Consider the following 18,639-nt stretch of genomic DNA (forward strand, 5'->3'; position numbering starts at 1 on the left):
ATCAAATACAATGACATAGGTAGGTTGAAAGTAAAAATGGATAAAAATATATCATGAAATCGTTAATTAAAAACAAAACAGGGATGGCTCTATTAATATTGGATACTGTAGGCTTCAGAGGAAAGCAAAGAATGAGACAAAAAGGGACATTGCATAATGATAACAACATTTACTCACCAGGAGGACATAAGTGATCCTAAACGTGCATGTAACCAATAACACAGCCTCAAAATACATGAATCAAAAACTGTTGGAGATGAAAGGAGAAACAGACAAGTCCACAATTGTAGTTGAAGACTTAACACTTTGCTCTCAGTAATTTATAGAACCACTAGACAGAAAACCAGAATAGAACACCGTGATCAACTGACAGGATTTGCCTGACATTTATAGAGTATTCTATTCAATAACAGCAGAAGGAAAATCTCCAACAACTTGAAAATTAAACAACACACTTATAAATAACCCATGAGATAAAGAGAATGTCTCAGTGGAGATTTTTAAAAAATACATAGAACTAAAAAAAAAATACATAGAACTGAATCAAAATAAAAATACAATGCATCAAAATACATGGGATATAGCTAATGTAGTGCATAGAGGAAAATCTATAGTCTAAAATTTTGAGTCTAGAAAAGAGGAAAAATCTCAAATTGATAATTTAAGCTCCGACCACAAATAACTTTAAAAAAAACAAAACAAAATAAACCCAAAGCAAGCAGAAGAAAAATAATAATAAAGAGCAGAAATTCATGAAACCTAATACAGAAAAACAATAGAGAAAAATCAGTGAAAAAACAAAAAAAGTTATTTGAAAAAATCAATAAAATTGATAAGCCTCTAGCAAGACTGACAAAGAAAAAAGACACAAATCACCAAATGGGTAATGAAACAGAGGATGTCATTACAGATTCTGAAGCCATTAAAAGGATAAGAACAAAATAACATGAACAGCTTTACTCTCATAAATTCAATAACTTAGAAGAAATGGACCAATTCCTCAAAAACCTAGCTAGCAAAACTCAATGAGGATAAAATAGACTGAGTAGCCCTGTAACCACGGAAGACATTGAGTTTATAATTTAAAAATTCCCAAAAGAGAATCTCCAAACTCAGATGGATTCCCTAGAGAATTCTACCAAACATTTAAAGAGGAATTAACATCAACTTTACACAACCTCTTCCAGAAAACAGGGAGGAGAGAACTCATCCCAACTGATTTTACCAGGCTAGTATTACACTGATACAAAACCAAAACAGTACCAGAAAAGGAAAGAAAGAGAGGAAACTACAGATGAATACCTCTCATGAATTCTGATGCAAAAAAAAATCCTCAACAAAATATTAGCGAAGCAAATCCAGTAATGTATAAAATGAATTACAAACCGTGACTAAGTGGGATTTATTCCAGGTATGCAAAGCTGGTTTAACATTTGAAAATCATCAGTGTAATCCACCATATCAGCGGGCTGAGGAAGGAAAGTCATATAAGTATATAAATTGATACCAAAAAAAAAAAAAAAGCCAGAAAACAAAAAGCGAAATTCCATTTCACCAGAAAACAAGTGTGTGTTGTATTCGTCTTGTCCAGCTGTGGCAAAGATGGAGACGAACAAGCTTTGGCCCCTTGGCCTTGGAGAAACAGGAAATCCTGGGATATAACAGAGAAACAGAGATGGGTGGAGATGGAGCCCTTGTACTACGGTTCAGAAGGCTAAGTCCTTTGCCTTATGCCACACTGCCAGAAATTAAGAATCAGATTGTTGGACAGCAAATCCAGAGATATGTTCACAAGGATACCATGGAATTATAATCTTGATCAAATTCTTTCATAAAATTACATACACAGACACATATGTGTGCAGACACATTACCATAGAGATGAAAACAACATGTCTCAGGACAAGATTATAAACACGGTAATGTGAAATTCTTGAAGTAATTTCAATTAATCACTTTCATTCTTTTAACATTTTGGAGAGATAATTGGCATCACAGAACTCTTTCAGATGCCCAGGTTTTCAAGGTTGAAATTGAAGTTCAGAACAATAAGGTTTGTTGAAATCAAAAAGCTGTTTAAATGCACAGAGCAAACTAAACCTAGTTTACTGTCTGGCAGAAAATGCCTTTTACCTTGTTTTTATGCAGTTCACTAAAATGTTACTTATGAATGTACTATGTGTATTAATTATATAAAGAGAACCTCATATCCCTCAAAAAATGTTAATGCCATGTAAAAATCCAGCCTCACTGTATCATTAATTGAAATTATAAATCTGACTTTTACTATAAACTGTCTCAAATTCTTCTAAAATTATGTGGGAAATACTTCATAAACACACAGAATTAGATCTCATAGATTTGGTCTCTAAAATGAATATTTCAGCAAATATGGTCCATAAATATTTGAATAACAAAATCTGGTTAGAGGATGTGGAAAGGATTGGTTTGGAGGGACTGTCTATGTTATTTACAAAAGCTGTTCATAAAAATGGGAACAATGTCTTATTTTTTCCCTCAGTACTTCTCCTCAAAGCAAACAGCTGTTCAAAATCCTTCCATGAACTGTTCTTTTCACAGGGATTTTGAGCATTTGGAGGAAAAAGCATTTTTTAAATCTTATCTCATTAACATTAATGATGGTTGGTTTTGCACCAGGCACAATTCTAGGCCCTTTCTACATATTTTTTTAAATCCTCATAACACTTTTTCCAAGGTAAGTATTACTCATGGCAATATCATTCTAATTTTATAGGCGAATAAACTCACTGGCTTACTCAGCATCACAGCGAGCAGCTGGGGAAGCTGGGGGAGCTGGGGCTGGACCCCAACCAATTCTGATACAGAATCCTGGGGTGCTCCTCACTCTCATCCCCCCCCCCCCCAGATGCTCCCCAATCACCTCCAGGGATGGAAATCAGTGTGAAGTTACCTTCAGGCTCCTATAGACGGAAAGTCTGAAGGGACTGCCCAGAAGGAGAGGAAGGCCAGTGTACTCTGCTGAGGTCACATCCTTGAGCTGATGTGAATGCCTGGAATTTTGTAGAAATCTCAGAAGCAGCTAGAAGCCAAAATGGTAAAGGCTAACTGTTACCCTGGAGTGCAACTGAAATTATGCCCACAACCAAGCAGACCCATCACACAGGGCCAGCCAGGCTCTTCCAAAAGTCCATGCTAAAAGGAATGGCTGTTTTGGCAGGCATGATGGCCTCACCAACCACCCCTCCAGCTGCACCTGGTTTTGGATCAATCCTCAATTGGCATCCATTATTTCACTTCCATTTTCCAAAAGTTAAGGAGAAATTAGAACTAGACCTAGGAGGAGCAAGTGTGTGATTAAAAGGAAAATAAAATGGCTCATTGAGGGAAAGGTTAAAGGAGGTGAGTAGACTGATGGGAAAATCACACAGCCAAGTGTTAATATCAATCATGGAGGAAATCTCTGTTGACTTAACTTTGGATCAGAGGTACTCAAGAGGTTATGGTTCTGAACAAAAATGGTAGCACAGATCCTGGATTAATTGCACTTTCCAGGTGACCCTAGGGAAGTCAACTGACATTTGTTATGCTCAATCATTCCTGACCTGGAGTTTTGGAGAATGAAGGGTGACAATGGACTAAAAGTGCCCCATGAATCATAGTAACTTATATCTAGTGAGGATCATCAAAGAATCATGGCTACCTCCTATTTGTTATCACCAGAGGTGACCCCACTCAGAAAAATGAATTTTTGTTCGGAAAACAGGAAACCAGACAGACATTGGCATGTGCTTGTGCCTCTGGAGGGAATGCCATCGGCTTGGCTCTAGGCCACCGGGGAGTCAATGGATACATAGAGTGCCAGGATGCAGAGTAGCCCCAGAATGTGGGACCCAAGGCCAGAATGTGGAACCCTGCAGTAATCATAACCGTTTCCATAGAAAAGCCTCCTAAACTGGATGTGTCACAGCTCTGAGCAGGGACAGTTACAGTGGGGAGGCTGATGTTGGATCCAGACTCAGCTGGAGCAGGACCATCCTGGAGAGCAGGTCTGTTGATGAAAGCAAGATTGAGGAGCAGACAGCATGATTTGTACCAGGACTCCAGGCCTTCTCTGTAACTTTGGGGCTTTGGGGGCTCTTGGTGACTGACCTAGTCTTGCTTTGCTTAAAGGCTTCCAAAGTGCATTTCTCTTCCTATAGTAGGGACAGCATTGGCCATCTTGGCAATGGGAATTCCTAGGGTTAGAAAAAAAGAGAAAGAAAGCCAGAGGAATTAGTTGTCTATAGCTGATTCTCTCTGTATTTTCCCACCATGGTCCACTTGGCAGGTAACTGTCAAGACTTATTCCCATGGATCTGCCTCTAGTGCAGCCTCTATCTCTTGCTCTATCAAGAGATGTTGGGGATTGAGAGGGACGTTGTTGAGAATAAACTTGAATAACCTCTATTAAAAATTAACTGTTTTTTTTTGTAATTGCCCTAACTTGAGAGTAACCAAGATGTCCTTCAGTAGGTGAGTCATTCAGAATTAAAAATAAATGAGCTATCAAGCCATGAAAAGACATAGAAGAAACTTAAATGCAAATCACTTAGTGAAAAAGCAAATACATACTGTATGATTTCAGCTATATGACAGTCTTAAAGAGTCAAAACTATAGAAAGAATAAAAAACTATAGAGGGATCCCTGGGTGGTGCAGCGGTTTAGTGCCTGCCTTTGGCCCAGGGCGCGATCCTGGAGACCCGGGATTGAGTTCCACGTCGGACTCCCAGTGCATGGAGCCTGCTTCTCCCTCTGCCTGTGTCTCTGCCTCTCTCTCTCTCTCTCTCTGTGTGTGACTATCATAAATAAATAAAAATTAAAAAAAAAAAACTATAGAGACAGTGGTTGCCAGAGGTTGAGGGGAGGTGATTGAGTAGATATAGCAAAGTGAATTGTTAGGCACTTCAAATACTCTGTAATGAGATGATAACGGTGGACCCATGTCATTGTGCACTTGTCCAAACCTGTAAGGATGCACAACACCAAAAGTGAACGCTGATGTCAACTATGGACTTTGGGTGATACTGATGTTTCAATATAGGTTTATCGATTGTAAGAAATGTGCCACTCTGGTGGGGATGTTAATGATGGGGAAGCCTGTGCATGTGTAGAAGCAACAGATATGTGGGAAATCTTTGTAATCTCCACTCAATTTTGCTGTGAATCTGAAACTGCTAGTAAAAAAAAAGTTTGTTTGTTTTAAATTAACCATCTACAGGATAAATGCTTTCTTATGCATTAACTAATAATATGCATGATGCACCTCATCACCCATCAAGACAGCAGGGTTTGGATGGGGCAGGATCCATTCTCACGTATTGCCTCAGGTACAGTCTCTGACTGAAATTAGCAACTAGAAGAAGTGCTAATGAAGTGGACAGAATGCGTGTTTTACCAGTAGGAGAACTGCCACCTCGGTGGTGACAGCAGAGGCAAGCTGATGTCTCAACATACACAAAGTGGCTATGCTGGAAGGTAGGCACATAGCTCTGCATCTCCTGCCATTGGCTCAGCAAGCCTTACCCCACCCCACTTGGCTCAGGAGGCTGAGGAGGCAGGGCTTCTAGGAGGACAGTCCATATTCACTAATGGCAAAGGTTAGCCTCTGAACCTGAATAATAAACTTTCCAGGACCTGGGGGAGGAGGGAGCAAGAACAGCTTTCTAATATGACCAGAAAGCCTCCTCTGGAAAATGCATTTTATGTTGGACTTAACAACATTAAGGTAACCTTGGTAACCTTCATATCATTCCTTGCTTGTGGTAACCGAAGGAAGCCCTGTTACCTACAAGGGAAGCTCCACCTGGAGACAGTTGCATAACCATTGTGGTCACAACATCTGCACTCCTGTGGCAGTAGAATCTAAGCCTCACATTTCAGGAATGAGAACTCCTCATAGGATATCCAGTCATCAGATTGAAAAATGATTTCTTTTCTTAGGTGACCATGACCAGATCTTTAAAAAGTGAGCAGAAATTTCAAACTTAACACAATATGGTGTTTAGTGACACTGAAAAATAATCAACATATTTTTAGTAATGGCTTCATTGACATTTAATTCACATATCATAAAATTCACCCTTCTTAAAATGTACAATTGAGTAGTTCTTAGTATATTCATAAGGTTGTGAGATCACCACCACTATCTAATTCCAGAACATTTTGTCCCTCTCAAAAGAAAAACCATGGGGCAGCCCGGGTGGCTCAGTGGTTTATTACTGCCTTCAGCTCAGGGCCTTATCCTGGAGACCCAGGATCGAGTCCTACGTCAGGCTCCCTGCATGGAGCCTGCTTCTCCCTCTGCCTGTCTCTTTCTCTCTCTCTCTCTCTCTCTCTCTCTCTCTCTCTCAATCTCTCTCTGTGTCTCTCATGAATAAATAAATAAAATCTTAAAAAATAAACAAAAAATAAACCCACACCCATTAACAGTCATTCCCCATCCCTAATCCTTAACTACCTTCCCCCTTGGCAAGGATTTTCTATCTCTATGGATTTACCTATTCTGAAAATATAATGTTAAAGCATCATATATATGTGGTCTTTTGCTTCTTTCACTTAGCATGTTTCCAAGGTCCATCCGTGTTGTACCCAGTGTCAGTACTTCATTACTTTTCATTGCCAAGTAATATTCTATTGCATGTATATGCCATGTTTTGTTTACCCATTCATCAGTTAGTGGACAGTTGGGTTGTTTCCACTTTCTAGCTGTTATTAACAATGCTATTATGAACATTCAAGTACAGTTTTTGTGTGGACATTTTTTAAATTCTTTTGGACATATACTCAAGTGTGGAATTGCTGGGTCAATGGTAACTATATGTTTAATTTTTACATAAATTGCCAAACTGTTTTCCCAAATGGCAGGACCATTTTACATCCTATATCATAGTTGATATAGGATATCATATAGGATATTATATATATATATATTATATAATAATATATATGGGCTCCAATTTCTCCACATCCTTTCAACACTTGTTATTGCTCATCTTTTTATTGTTATCATCCCAGTGAGTGTGAAGTGTTTTTTATTCCATTTTCAAATACGTTGAACATAATTACATATGTTCGTTAGCCATTTGTGTAGTTTATTTAATAATTAACAAATCTCTGCCCACTTTTATTGGGCTATTTGCCTGGATACCAGACCCTTATCTGATATATGATATGTAAATATTTTCTCCCATATTGGCTGTCTTTTCACAATCTTGATGGTATCCTTTGATGCACAAATTTTTAGTTTTCATGAAGCCTGACAATATTCTTTTGTTTTGTTGCATGTGCTTTTGGTGTCATGTCTAAGAATTCATTGACAAGGGAAACGAGTGGCTCAGTGGTTGAGCATCTGCCTTTAGCTCAGGGCGTGATCCTGGGGTCTGGGATTGAGTCCCACATTGGGCTCCTGTGAAGAACCTGCTTCTCCCTCTGCCTATGTCTCTGCCTCTCTCTCTCTCTCTCTCTGTCTCTCATGAATAAATAAATAATTTTTTTAAAAAGAATTCATTAACAAATCCAACGTTATTAAGATTAACTCTATATATTATTCTAAGAATATTATAGTTTTCAACTCTTACAAAGAAATGTATAGTTTTAATTTTTACAAAGATACACTTGTATCTTTGATCTCTTTTGAGTTTATTTTTCTATATGGTATGAGGTAAGAATTGAACTTCATTCTTTTACATATGGGTATCCAGCCGTTTTAGCACCATGTGTTGAGAAAATTATGCTTTCCCCCACTGAGTGACCTTGACACTCATAAATTAATAATAAGTGTGAGGGTTTCTGTATGGACTCTCAATTTTAGATCATTGACTTCCTTGTCTATCCTTATGCCAATATCACACTGTCTTGATTAGTTTTTTAAGTTTTAAAATGAGGAAGTGCAAGTTGTCTACCTTTTGTTTTCCTTTTTCAAGATTTTTTCAACTATTCTGAGCCCCTTGCAATTCCATATAAATTTGAGGATCAGCCTGACCATTTCTTCAAAAACGAAGTTGTGATTTTGATAGGAATTGCATTAATCTGTAGATTATTGGAAGTATTGACATCTTAATAATGTTAAGTCTTCCAATCCATGAATATGAGAAATATGGGAAGTCTTTCCAGTTATTTAATTTAATTCTTTATTTCAATGATATCTTATAGGTTTTCAATGTGCAAATCTTGCATTTCTTTTGTAAAATTTGATTCTATTAAAATGGAATTGTTTAATTTTATTTTCTGATTGTTTATTGCTAATAAATAGATATATGACTGATTTTTGTATATTGATCTTGAATACAAAATCTTGGCTGAACTCTTTCCTAACAGTTTAATGGTTTTTAGTGGATCCTTTAGGACTTTCTAAAGTCCTAAATGCTATATAAGATCTATTCTATAAGATCATAGCATCTGCAAATATAGTTTAATTTTTTCCCATCTGGATTCCTTTTATTTCTTTTTCTTGTCTAGCACCACTCTGTTAGAACCTTTAGTGCAATGTTCAATCGAAGTGGCAAGTGCAGACATCCTTGCCTTGTTCCTGATCTTAGGGGGGAAATATCTAGTATTTTATCACTAAGTATGATGTCACCATGAGCTTTTCATGGATACCCTTCATCAAGTTATATAATTAGCTTTGTACGGTGATTCCCACAACTAGTTAGTTTCATTTGCTAGCCATCACATACCTCAGAAGCTGTTTGAAGCTTTGTTGGTGTCATCAAAGTTTCAGATGACAACTTTCCCTATTATATCTATATACTACATTAATACCTGAATAATTGTGTTCTAGCATTTAATAGATTAACAGACAAATATGTTCTCTTTGACACATTCTGGTAAACTTAAAATAGCTTAGGCCAAATATCAGAATACCTACCATGTTCTTATTTGAAAAGGCACCTGCCCTGGCTTAGCATTAACCTCTTCTATAAAATGGAAGGAAATTGCCTTTGCTTTGAATTTCTAACCAGGTATATAACTGGCAAATGAGAAAAATGGATATGAAAATGCATGGTAATCTTAGAGTGCTGTGCGTCTCTGAGAGTGATGACATTGATGAGGAAGACAGACCAAGCAGAAAATATAGAGGTCCAATTTGCCCCGGAGCTGTGCTCTAGGTTTATGGTTTTCATATTCTGGCTGCAGAATGCATGTGACCAGTATCTCCATGAATGGAAACAGGACATCAAATATGAGAAAGGATGCCTAGAATAAGTAATTTTTCTGGAGGCAGAAGAGTATAACAAGACAACACTACAATAATGAGAAAGAGGGAGAGAGGGCTCCACAGGTTTGCTCTCCTTCACATCTGCAGAAAGGAAGGCAACACTCACCACAGCCCATAAGGGCCTGGGGCCCCTTTATTCCATGGCTTCCATTGCAATGTGCAATGGGGTCACAGGTTAGAAAGAAAGGGGAGTGGGAGCACTTCTTTGATTCAGAACACAGAGAGTACCTGACTCAGGGTGTACAGAAAGGGTAGTGGAGAAAAACAATGCTTGCCTCTCTAGCCAGGTTATTTCAGAGTGAGTACATGCTGCTCTGCTGCCAAGGCGGTTGACTTTGTGAGCCTTAAGTTTACCAAAAGCTTTCTTGATCTTGGTGTTTCCTGGAGTGAACCCTCCCTTTGGGGTGATTACCCATGATGGGACCCAAATGTAGCATTTTCTGCTAAATGATTTGATGACAAAATTATAAACTCAAGTTATAACTGAGAAAATATTTTTAAGAGTAAATCTGGAAATTGTCAGGGGCATGCCACTCCAGCTATGACACTCACAGCTGCCTTGATTAAAACATGGAGCCAAGGGTGCCTGGGTGGCTCAGTCGGTTAAGTGACCAACTCTTGATTTCAGCCTAGGTCCTGATCTCAGGGTCATGAGATGGAGCCCCATGTCAGGCTCTGTACTAAGTATGGAGCCTGCTTAAGATTCTCTCTCTCTTCTCCCTCTGACTTTGCCCTCCACTCTCTCTCTCTCTCTCTCTCTCTCAAAAAATTAATTAATTAATTAATTAAAATAAATTTAAAATGGAGCCAAGGGACTTCTTAAAATGATGACCAAATGATGATTGTTTAAGGGTCTTGGTTCAGTGACAGCCAACAGCCTCAGAGAAGAGAGACTCACTTTCCCTTGTCTGTCATCCTTGGAGCACAGGGACCCAGCTAGCAATGTCCTCTGGGACAGCACTGGGGATGAAGGTGCCAGTGGGGTGTGTGCTGGGACACATATAGGCTGGTATACGCACCCTGGACCCTACTAGATACAGTCCAAAGTAAAGGATCACTTTGTGTCTGTGAGTGTGCTGCAAAGTAAAAACAAAACAAAACAAAACCCAAATTCATTTTTGTTGATCTCTGAACCTGAACTAGCAGAGCAATCTCACTACAGAATAGATGGTCTTTGTTGTAAAAGAGGAGGAAGTTATTATAACTTCCAGGAAGTTATTTGGAAACAGCAAAAGGAAGAGATAGTTAAAAGATGTTGTCTAGGAAATCAAAGGGAATGTGGATGTGGAGGAGGCCAGCAATGAGAATGGATGCTTTTTAGGGGAGGGAAGGAGGAATGAGGGGACAGTCACACGGACCACTTACAAGAAATGTATTCAGTGAGAAACTCCCAAAGCCATGGGGTCGCTGACTACTTTGTAAAACAAGGCTGGTGTACCTTCAGTTTTGTTTACTACATGCCACTGGCATTTAACCCCCACCCATCTGAAAAATATTTCAAGGCCAACTAAACCCCTACTCACTTTTGAGGTTGGTCTTGGGAACCCAGATATGGACAGCAAAGGGTCCCACCTCCATTTAGGGGTCATGATCCCAGGCAGCAGTGTCCAAAAGAGAGGTCAGAAGTTCTGAAGAATCCTAAAGTCATGAGCAGCAAAGAGCTGTGGGAGTGCCTGCAGGAACTACGGCTGGTGGGAGGGCCCAGTGATGGTAGGATGGGCCAGTGCTAGTGGGTAGGGCCGTTACTAACAGACAGGGCCAGTGCTGATGGACAGAACCAATGCTGATGGGTAGGGGCAACGCTGATAGGGTCAATGCTGATAGAAAAGGGGTGTTGGAGGGCTAGGGCAGAGGGTGGTGGGAGCCTCTTCTGGTGGGAGGGATTGGGGTTGGTGGGAGAAGCACCTGCTGATTGACTAGCCAGGAGTAAATTTAAGGCCAATCTCTTTGTCTCAACACAGAAAGAAGGTGAGGCACAGGAAATCTACCCAAGTAAACTTTCATAAGTGTCATTCAAACAATGAAGATGGAGAACTGATTCAAACAAGAGCAGAAAACTGGGAATATTGGTGCTGGTTCAAGGTTGAGAGGCTGCAGGTAGTACAGAATTTGCTCAGAATTCAGAGGCAACACAAATCGAATGTGAATCTTACTTCTGTCACCTGTGAGCTGAGTAATCTTGAGCAGAACAGACCTTCACTGGACCCCAATCTCTTTACCTGAGAAATGGAAATAAGAGTAATGATCTTGCTGGTAATCATACCCCCTCATCTCCTTCCCTCCCTCTCCTGGGGGAGAAGCCAACTTCCCCTTCACCATGGCCATCCCTGGAACTAAGAGAGCCAGAGGATCTGAATGAAGGAGGCCCTGTCTAAGGGGGCACAGGCTACCTCTCTGGAGGTCCTCTCTTCCTGAACCAGTCCTCTCCCTTCTCTGTCGTGCCTGCCAGGAGCCCTTTGTCAAGCTGCGTGGACCCATGCCCCCTCACTCTCCAGCACCATGCAGACCAGTACCTGTAAGATGGCAGCTCAGAAGTAGGTATGTGGTGGATTCCAACACAAACAGGGATTATGTCCCTTTTTTTAAGCAACCTGTTTGGAAACATAGGAAGTGGACGGGGGATGAATGAGGTGCAAAGAACCAATCCCTGTAAGAATAAGACACACCAGGGAACAATGGTTATGTCTTGGAATGCATGAAAGGAGTTTCTGGGATATGTTCTGGACTCTCAGCACTCCCTGAATTATGTATGGTGCCAGGATTGGACAAACTTATTTTGGGATTAGAAGACGCTCTGTAAAACAGGGTGTAAAAGGACCAACTGTGGACAAGCCCTCATAGCAGAGATGCATTTTCCCAAACCAATACGTGTTCCAGAACCCAAATGTTACCTTGTCAGTCTTCCATTTAAAGCCTTCTGTGGTGCTCATTTCACAGCTCAATGATGACCATTTCCTCAGCTGGTGTTCTAGACCTTTTTGGTTCAACCTTTCCTGTCCCTGCTCCATCTTTCCACTCGAGGCATTCTGAAGTCCTCTCCTACTCCCCAAAGGGGTTGTGAGCTGTAATGCAGCTCCCTGGGGTGTTCTCACTGCCTAGAAAACTCAGGCTAATCCTTCACCAGCCTTGTGCTTTTTTATTCCTGTCCTGCCTCCAGATTATGAGCCGCTCAAAGACAGTAACTTGATTGAGGCTCCTGGGAATGGAAATATTTTGTTGAAGGAATGATTGATTGTCATTGGTTATTGTACACATATGAGCAGGCACACATGCACACACACACACGCACACAGATGTGTACATAGACACACACACATAAATATGTACGCACATGTCAGTGTTTACTGCCTTTACTGTGCCAGGCCCTTTGCTGAGCATTTTATGTACATTTTCCCATCCTAAAATCAAATTCTCCCAATTAAAAGCCAAGAAATTAAGTAATTGGCCTAAAGTCAAAGAGTGGTAAGTGGCAGAACTAAGACCAACCAGATTCACCAGATTCAGAGTTGTTTTAAAGTTTGGAAAAATTCAGAAATCTTTTCACACAGATTGTAGAGACTCAATTGAGTGCGGGGAATGTGTGCAAGCTTATTTGCCATGTGGCTTTGAACCTGAGCCTCACATTCTTCTATCTACAAAATGGGGATAATCCTTTTGAACCACAAGTCTTTTGTACGGATTAGATAAGCTAATGTAAGTAGGTCCTTAACAACCCTTCTGGTCAGGGCTGGAACTTGGTTGAAGCCAGCCAGGCACCACCCCACCAAGTGCCCAACACTTAAGAAAATACAGGCTCTTGGGAGCCAATCTCCAACCAGAATGACCTTGAGCATGAACACTTACCTATGCCCTCCTTTACCCTAGTCCTGGCCCTACTTCTGGCCCTTGGGTGAAGAGGAATTATTACCAGTCCCTCTCCAGCTTCTTAATCAAGCTGACTTTTCTTAGGCATCTGGATGAGATTGTTCTAGCTCTATGAGGCGCTCTTTCCATGAATCCTCTCTCTTACCTTGTTATCATACACATCTCAGTATTATTACTGTTCTTATTAGAGCCACCACCACCCCCAGGACTATGTTCGAATCTTCATGCAGTTTCCACACACAGCGGGAGTGATTTGCCGTGGGTCTGGTTATCAAGTTTTGCAGTTGCCCTAAAGGGAGTCCTTGTGCAAATGGAGTCACTCAAGGAAACACACTATCCTTCCCACTTCTAGAACAGTTATAGCTTTCCTCAGACACCAGCGTCCTTCTCAAGGCTTTGGCAGCAGCCACACTGGACTACAGATGTCATACTTGTGCCCAAGGTCCTGTACTGGGCCCAAGGCCTTTGACTCCTCTGTCACTGTTGAACAGCCAAGTCGTTCTGGGGTCACATCTGGACGGCTGGCCAGACCCTGATTACCAGGAAGCTGCTTAATGACATCCAGGGAGAGTAGAATTTGCTTCAGAGCCGGGCTATAATGGAGCAGCCCCTGGCTGCTTGGTGGGGAAGTTCATGCAGAGGGGAGCGCCAGGTGCCCTACAAGTTTCTGAAGTGCCAATTGTGAAATAATCCTGCCACATATGAGCCTCTCTATCCTGTTCAATTGTCTAGTTGCCATGTCAAGCAGAGTAAAAAATGAAGCAGGTAAAATGAATGTCTATGATGTATTTGCTTTAACTTGATATATCCAAAATATCATTTCAACGTATCAATATAAAAAATTATTAATGAGATGTTTTACATACGCACAAAAATTCAATGTGAGTCTCACATTTGTGGCACATTTGAATCTGGGCTGACCACATTTCAAGTATCTATAACCACTGATGGCTCCCACATGGAACACTGAACTAGTTCTAGACTCTGTATGTCTGCTCAGGATCACTGTGCTGGAGTCCTGGGAGAAGAATGTGATGGACTCACACACACACCTGACGTATTAGCTGTCATGCAATGGTGTGTTCATCTCAGTAAGTGATTTGAGACCTCAGGCTTTCCTACCTATAAATGAAAATGGCATATCTACCTCCTAGGTATATTACAAGAATGAAGAAAATTATTGAATTCAAAGTCACAAACACATAATCAATGAGTGTTAATCATTATTGCAGTACTAGTAGTAATAGTGGTACTGTTATAAGCATCAAGTTACAGGTGTCAGAGACAAAGAGTCAATATTGTGAGTTAGGAACGATGGCCCAGCCATTCATCATACAAGCAAGAAAACTGAGGCCCAGAGAGAGGTAGTAATCCTCCAACGTCACAAAGCAGGTTAGAGTGGACTCTTGATTTCTAGTCATAGATGCTCCCACATTTATCTGCCTCTCCACAGTCACATCTTAGGCCTCAACCACCACTTTGAGATTTTTTAAAGTGAGATAAAATTCTGACTTTTATGTGTATATATTATAATATAATATTAATATATATATTATAGTACATATTATATATATAAAATAGTAACTATCTTGCATAAGGTCCTTGTCATACATATCATACACATAACACACATATTTGAGCACACACCAAAAAGATGGGTGTTAAGTTGTATTAAAAACAAAAGGTTTAAAAAGGAATAATAGTGTGAAGTCAGTGCAGGACAATTTATGACTAATATCAGGAAGTCCTTGTTAACAATACCATCTATTATTAGATGAAAATAGCCTCCCCAGGGACATCAGGGAGGCACTATGACTTGAGACATTTTGGCCAAGACAACGTACTGGTAAGCACAGGAGAGAAATAAAGCACTATCTTGGGGTCATGAGATTGGGCCTGTATCAGGCTCTGTGCTCAGAGGGGAGTCTGCTTGAGATTTTCTCTCTCCCTCTGCCTCTTTACCCACCACCCCCATCTTTAAAAAAAAGTGCAGAGATTATGGCATGTCAGCTTCTGTGACCTCCCCACCTGTGTGTTCCGTATTCCAGTCACCAGACCTAGGAAGTGACATCCCATCTTATGCACTAATCAGACTCTACCTACAGGGTCAGGTGTACTTCAGGGTATCACAGTGTGAGAGGGTGTTTGAGGAATGGATTGTGTCCAGAAGTGAGGTGAAATTACCTCACACTGGGATGGGTGGAGGACCCAAGAGCGTTTAGAAAGAGGGTGGTGGTGAGAAGCAGAACTGTGCTCACTCGGGATGACTTGAGAGGACAGTGTCAGGACAAGTGGAATGAGCAACAAAGGGCAAGTATTGGTTCAACACAAAGAAGATATTTCCAGTGGTCTCAGTTGACAACCGTGGGATGGACTGATAATGAGGCACCTGTCGCTGCAAGTGTTCCATCAGAGGCAGAACAGTTTTTTTCTCGTGTATGGCACAAGCCGGGATTCACACATGGGATGAGTGACCAGTGGTTTATGTTCTCCCAAGCTTTGAGTCTTGAGAAAAGCAGCCAGCCGGCTGGCCAGACAGGAGACGCCATTGCCAGCAGAGGGCGCTCTTACAGGCGAACAAGGAGCCGGAGGCCTGGGCACTGGCTGCTGGTGCGAGGGGAAGCGAGTGATGGGATCCAGAGTGAAGGATGGCTGGGGCCTCATCACCGGGTGAGAGAAAACACGATAGATACAAAGGGAGAAATAACGTCTTCGCTTGAGCGAGGGTACCACTGTGTCTACCTCTGGCATGAATGGGAAGGACTGAAGCTGAGGTCAATGGGTGAAGTGGCTGGAAGGTGCCATGGGAGAGCTTGGGGCCCTCCGCTTCTCCCTCTTGCTCTGCGCCATATGGCTGGAATGCTGGCTACACCACAGCATTTGCTGCTCATGGTTGCACTTTGGGGATTTTCCCTTGCACTTCTCTGAGGGTCACTCCTCTTTTCAGGCGAACCTTTCCCCTCCCAGTGGGGCCCTGTGCACCCACTACAACTCCTGGTCGCATGGTGAGCGCCTACAGGCAGTGGGCGCCAACAGGGCTTTCTCTCCCTTGCCCTCCAGGAATCGGCTGCTCAGAAATGAACCTTCCAGGGCTCTGGGGCGAGGTGGCGAAGACAAGCCATTTGGCCCTGGAGACAGAAAGCATCTTTTCGGTGTTACTGTCTCTGGCTTCCTTAGTGGCTTTTCACCTTTACACACTCTGAGGTGAAAATGCCTCTGCAGGTTTTCACAGGGGGTAAGCTTAGTTGAGTCCCACCTGGACTGGACCGTTAAGCTCAAGCATCTTGCTTCCCATGGGTTTAGCCAACTCAACAATCTCAAGTGTCTTCCCCACAGGAGAAAAAGAGATGAAATGAACAGAAATGAACAGAGGCCTGATCTCAACCTTCCAGGGCCCAGTGTCTGGTCTTTCCCAGTTATACCGGGCCGCCAACTTTTTACAGAGACATCTGGACCTTTCATAAAGCTGAAACATGGACGTCTCCCTCTGCCCCCTGGCCCACTGCCCCCCATCATGTCACCACTGGGCAGCACGGGGGTACTTGTGGTGATGCTCCCACGTGTGGGCTTTTGTCTGTGGACAGAGCATCCCCCATCACACCCCCATGTCACCCAGAATCATCAGTGAATTGTTCACCCCAAGCAGAGTGAGGGCAGCTCTAGGACAGCTTTATCTGGGGCCAGGAGGCCAAATGGGGAAGTGGAAAGCTGAAAGTACTCCCTGCACACACACCAGCTCGCTTGGCCGGGGGAAATGGGAAGCTAATCGGTACCCTCCCTCCTCCTCTCTCCTCTCTCTCGAATATAAAACCATATGGATTATTCATCTAAAAGTTCCCTGATTCTTTGGCCCACGTGATGTTTTCAGTGGATAAACTGTCTGTTTATGATTAAGAGAGGCCACAGTTCATTAGACTTTGCTTGTTATAAACTGATTTTATTTCATTTTTCTAGGCAGCCAGCCGCCCCCAAGCAAGCAGCACCACAGCGTCATGCATACCTGCCCAACCTGCATGGTTGTTTATGCTCCACCCTTAAACTTCCCCATGGCAGATCCTGGAAACGAGACAGTGGACCAGAAGAGGGGACATGACATCCATGTTGTGGGGAGTCAGGGCAGGCCTCCAAAGCAAGTCTCCTGCAGCCTGGGTGGGGGTGGGACATTCATCAAAATCCAAATAGTCCACACGGCTTCCATCATAACAAGCAATCTCTGGATGTAACACTTGATTCTCAGAGGGAAAAAAGTAAACAAATCACCCAGCTGCAAAACTATACTTTTTAACAAATTATTAAGTAAACAATTTGGAAGAGTTCTGCCAACCATTCACTGGGAAAAATGAAAAGGACTAGTAGGTTCCAGATTTTTTTCCTTTTTAACAGCAGAGGACTCTTCTGTTTGTTTGTGTTATGAAGATGTAATCGAGCTAGGTATGACCAGAGCACAGGCTGTCGCTCTGTTTCTCTTTTTCTGGGTTTGAGGCCTTTACTCTGTGTCACGGCTATTTCATATTTCTCGGCTTTAACTGATGACAAATGACCGATCAAAACAACATGCGCGTACGCAGACAAAACATCAGATGGGACTCAGCGGCTTTAAGGAGGACAACTGTCTAGAGGTCCAAAAATATATCCCCTGTTTGTACAGGGCTTAGGAAGGGTTGGGAGTAGGACTTAGCTCATGCAAAGCAAAAGCACTAAAAGTTGATAGATAGGGAGACCTGGGTGGCTCCATGGTTGAGCGTCTGTCTTCAGCTTAGGTTGCGATCCTGGGATCCCGGGATCGAGTCCCGCGTCAGATTCCCTGCATGGAGCCTGCTTCTCCCTCTGCCTATGTCTCTGCCTCTCTCTCTGCATCTATCATGAACAAATAAATAAAATCTTAAAAAGAAAAAAAGTTGATAGATAGCCAAAGTATCAATTATTAAGATGATACGAGATGTCTCATGCTCCCCTGGGTGGTGTAGGCGTATTTTCTTTTTTGGAGCAGACTAAAGTCAAGCTAGAGTATTGCTTGCTCTGCAAAGACTGGGGCCAGCAGAGTTACTCATCCTGTGTACTCCCAGGATGTGCTGCCCCCTGGACAGGCCCTGTGTGTGCTTCTGGCTCAGAGCAGCTGCTCAGCTGATGATGGGAAATGCTGGGCAAATAGCAGAGGTAGAAATAGAAGATTTTATCACCACCTATCAATGATGGTTAATGGGCTGATGGCCTTTGAGAGCCACTACCCGGTGTGGCAGTATCTAGCAATGAGTACTTTCTTTTTAGTATTATTTTACTGATGTAGGTGATGGACACTGGATGTGTTTGGACAGAAAAAAAAAAAAAACTATTTCAAAAGATATATTAACATCATGTTTTGTTTTGTTTTTCTTCTTTAACTCTGATGCTTGGATATCTTACGGCCTCGCTGACCTGGACGGCCTGTCCCTCCTGGAGTTAGCCACTTCCTAGAGATAGTAAACGACGTTCCTTTGAGCATGCGTGTCAAATGCAAACCAATACAATGAGTGCAAAGGCAAAATTCTTAGCCCAC

The 18,639-nt window shown here is 41.9% G+C and overlaps 2 long non-coding RNA genes across 2 annotated transcripts; one reads left to right on the plus strand and one right to left on the minus strand.

Moving 5' to 3' along the window:
• Positions 1-1,428: 1,428 nt before the first annotated feature.
• Positions 1,429-3,859, minus strand: LOC102155301. Its single transcript, XR_005380367.1, has 3 exons — positions 3,683-3,859; positions 2,933-3,061; positions 1,429-1,651 (listed from the first exon to the last, which is right to left on the minus strand). It is a non-coding gene; the product is annotated as an uncharacterized LOC102155301 (long non-coding RNA).
• A 39-nt stretch (positions 3,860-3,898) lies between these two features.
• Positions 3,899-17,969, plus strand: LOC111093010. The gene is made up of 4 exons (XR_005380366.1): positions 3,899-4,028; positions 11,201-11,492; positions 11,689-11,777; positions 17,058-17,969. It is a non-coding gene; the product is annotated as an uncharacterized LOC111093010 (long non-coding RNA).
• Positions 17,970-18,639: the final 670 nt, after the last annotated feature.

Source organism: Canis lupus, chromosome 28, assembly GCF_011100685.1.
Source record: "Canis lupus familiaris isolate Mischka breed German Shepherd chromosome 28, alternate assembly UU_Cfam_GSD_1.0, whole genome shotgun sequence".
In the NCBI taxonomy this organism is placed as follows: Eukaryota; Metazoa; Chordata; class Mammalia; order Carnivora; family Canidae; genus Canis; species Canis lupus.